Raw genomic sequence first — 4,167 nt, forward strand, 5'->3', positions numbered from 1 at the left:
TGTCTCTTTGACATACCCTTGAAGTGTGTGTATGTGTGTGTGCGTGCATCTTACTCCCTCCTTACTTTCCAGAACTGCAAGGTGTTCCAGGCTCCTATCGTATATTTCCTGCCCCAGTCCTAGAATCATCTATTTGTTTTTGGATTCCTGTTTCCTTTTATTACAGAATGTTTCTAGAAACCACGATCTGGGTACCAGGGGTGCTCATTGCTACTAGGGTGTCATTGCTCCTAGACCTTCTCAGCTGATAGAAAAGGAAATATGTGTACTTGTACTTACTACCCCGTGTATACAGCACACATTTATAAATATTTGTATGTGTAACCACCCCTGTCTACATTAGGCTAAACATGAGTTTATACTGAAGAACGTCCTCATTACATGTGCCTCTTCCCCTTGCCTGTAAGTAAACTCCCACTTCCACACTGAGAAAGCTGCCTCCCAGCAACCACTGTCCATTTTCACACTTTTTCACTTCAGGTATACCTGAATAGCAGTATCAGAATTGTTGACTTGGTCGTCGTTAACATCATGGCAGAATTGTTGCCCTCACGGTCAGCAGCTTTTTGAGCGAGAATGCGATGGCTGTGTAGTTCCCTGTGCCTTTAGTCTTACAGACTCTACTCACTTCCCAAGCTACTTAGGTCAGCACCTTTTCCCCCATCCCCTCCACTGAGGTTGTTTCATACATTTGTCGTGCACTTAGATTCCTCTGGCAGGCTGCATTTCTCCCTGGTGTTCCTCTGAATTCCTGCATGATTTTATTTTTGAGACCGAATCTCACACTGTCACCCCAGTGAGAATGCAGTGGCATCATCATAGCTCACTGAAACCTCAAACTCCTGGGCTCCCGTGATCCTCCTGCCTCAGCCTCCCGAGTAGCTGGGAGTATAGGTGTGCAGTAGCTAATTTTTTCATTTTTAGTAGAGATAGGTTCTCGCTCTTGCTCATGCTGGTCTCAAACTTCTGAGTTCAAGCAATCCTCCTGCCTTGGCCTCCCAGAATGCTAGGACTACAAGTGTGAGCCTCTGTGCCCGACCTCTGCATGATTTTTTTTAATGTGTGTTTTAAATGTGTATGCATTAAGGTTCACCCTTTGTGCTGTAAAGTTCAATGGGCTTTGACAAATGTGTAATATTAGGTATCCACAATTACAGTGTCATTCAGAATCCTTTCACTGACCTAAAAAATCGCCTGCCTTCACCTATTCAACCCTTCTTTCCTTCCCCATCAAGCCCTGTCAATCACTGATCCTTTTATTATCTCTATACTTCTGCCTTCTGCTGACTGTCTTAGAACTGGAATGGTACGGTATGTAGCCCTCCAGAGAGACGACCTGAATCTTCGTCTCCTTTCTTTTTTCTTGGTCAGTCCAGCTAAATATAGGTCCATGTCGTTGACCTTTTCCAAGAACAAATTTTGGTCACATCCATTTTCTCTATCGTATTTTGTTCTATTTCATTTATTCCTTCTCTGTTATTTCCTTCTTTGTGCTTGTTTTTCATTGGTTTGCTCTTTCTAGTTTTTAAATGTTTAACACTAGGTTATTGATTCGAGAGCTTTCTGCTTTTTGGTAGGTGGGTACAGCTCCCTATTTCTCAGTGCTGCTGCTGCCTCATCCAGTAACGGTTGTTATGTTGCATTTTTGTTTGTGTTCATTTCAAAGAATTTTCTAGTTTCTGTTGTGCTCACTCCTCTGACCCGTTGGTTGTTGTTATACACTGAACTGCAGGTGCCCAGTACCTCAGGATGTGAGTGTATTTGGAGAGAGGGCCTTTGAAGACGTAATGAAGTTTAAATGAGGGCCTCAATCCAATCTGACTGGTGTCCTCATCAACACAGGAGCTTAGGACACACAAAAAGAGACAGCACGGGTGCGTATTCACAGAGGGACGACCAGTGTGAGAAGAGGCAGCAAGGGGACAGCCCCCTGCAAGTCAAGGAGAGTGGCCTCAGGAGAAAGCAGCCCTACTGGCACCTCAGTCTTAAGGGTGCCCGCCTCCACAAGTGTGAGAAAATAAATTTCTGACGTTGAAGGCATTTACTGTGGCAGCCCTGGCAAACTAATTCAATTATTGAGGAATGTATTGCATGATTTCTGTATTTTTGCAAATTCCCCACGTTGCCTTCTGTGATTGGTTTCCAATTTCACTCTGTTTGGTCAGAGAGCACACGTTGTATGAGTTCAATGCTTTTGAATCCTTTAAAGTTTGTTGAGAGGTGTTGTACGGTGTAACATATGGAGAAAGAAACATATCCTTGAGAAAGTTGCATGTACGCTTGAGAAGAGCATTGATTCTGCTGTTGTTGGGTGGAGTGCTGTTTAGATGTCTGTTAGACCGAGTTATTTTATTGTGTTGTTCGAGTCTTCTATTCCTGTACTGATCCTCTGTCTCTTGTTCTGTCCAGTACTGAAAACGAGGTGAATCTGTGTGCTAGGGCTGCCCTAACAAAGGACCACAGACTGGGTAGCTTAAACAACAGAAACTGACCTTCTCAGGGTTCTGGAGGCCGATAGAACCAGGCGATTCAGTTTCTGATAAGGCCGCTCTTCCTGTTTTGCTGACAGCTACCTTCTCACTGTGTCTTCTCACGTGGCCTCTTGTCTGTGAGAGGGCAGGAAAAAAGAGGCATCTGGTGTGTCTCCTCTTCTTATTAAGGACCCCAGTCCTGCGGGAATGGCACTCCACCCTTATGACTTCATTTCACCTTCCTTAACTCCCTAATGGCTCCAATTCCAAATATAGTCTCACTAGGGGTTAGGACTTCAGCATATGCATGGGGGGGGGGGAGACAAAATGCAGTCCACAGCAGGGGGTATTGTGGGATTGTCTCCCTCAATTCTGTCAGTTTTTGCTTCATCCATCTGTCAGTGGCTCCCGAGAGATCCCCTTGACCCCCACCAGCTATTGGATCTGGACCAACAGGTGAGGCAGATGTGACCCCCGCCATCAGGGGATAGAGTGGGGCTCCCTGGCTGGTAGATGTAGCCTTGCTTGCACCTGCGCTCCACTCACCCACCTCTACCCACCCCATTCTTGTGGAGATTTGTGAGTGGGCCCATCTGCATCACCCTCTCTCCCTGACAGCCGAGGGGTTCCTCCCCTGCCCCCTCCACAGGCCCTCTGCAGCCTGTGATCCGCTGTTGGTGCACACTTTCTCCTCCCGTGCGCTCCCAGGCTCCCTGGTGCGGTGATTCCACTGCTCCCTGTCCTCACCTGGCAGGCAGCTGGGACGCAGCACCTTTCCAGAATAAGGGGCAGCTGTCATTTAGTGACATCTATGTGCGATGTCGTGCTGCGTCCTCATGGCATTTCTGAATGTGGGTATGAAACCAGGCAGCCCCCGAGGCTAGCATGGCAGCAACTGATAGAGGGGTCCTGCACCTGGGCTGATCTTCGGCCTCCACACTCACGTCGCAGTGGCCACGGGGGGGATCTGCGAGCCGTCATCACCCAGAACGCACCGTGCCTGTGTCCTGAAAGTCCCAGGCCATGATGGAGAGAGTAAGGGCTCCACATAGTGCCTACGCATGACAGCAAGATGTGGGACCCATATTGGAAAAGGACCGGTGAGAAAGGTCCATGTGAAAAGGTTGTGCCCTTACAGGCTTAGGTGCTGGCCATCCGGGGAATATTCATTTCTGCCTTCCCCCAAATGCCTGTGAGGTGCCCTGTCTCACCTCCCTACTGCGGAGCCAAGAGTGCTGGAAACGCGAGCCAGCTAACTCGGATATGCTGGACAGAAGCCCTCCTTTCTCTAGCTAGGAGGGGCTTCTGTCGACCAGAGCATGGGCTGAACACCTCAGGGCCAACTTCTCGCACTGATCCAGGGGTGGCACACCTCCAGCTTCGCCTCCTGCCTCTATCCTCTGGCTAAGTACTTACCACCGGTCGCCCCGGTTCCCTGCCGCCTCGCCTGTGGGCCTCACCGTCACTCAAGCAGGGAGGTGGAGTCACTGACATCGAACAGGGAGGCTAAGAGTGTAGGGCTTTGGGCCTCGGTCAGCAAGCCCTCACGGGCTGCCTGAAGCACCCTGGTAGATGCCTGAGTCACAGGGCAGGCAGGAAAACGAAAGGCTGCACCCCCACTGCCCAAGTGCTTTCTTCCCCAGTGGTCTGAAGAGCCTACTTTGGGGCATAATCCCGAAGGCGGGCTCAGGGCATT

The sequence above is a fragment of the Eulemur rufifrons genome, chromosome 30 (genome assembly GCF_041146395.1).
Source record: "Eulemur rufifrons isolate Redbay chromosome 30, OSU_ERuf_1, whole genome shotgun sequence".
NCBI lineage: Eukaryota > Metazoa > Chordata > Mammalia > Primates > Lemuridae > Eulemur > Eulemur rufifrons.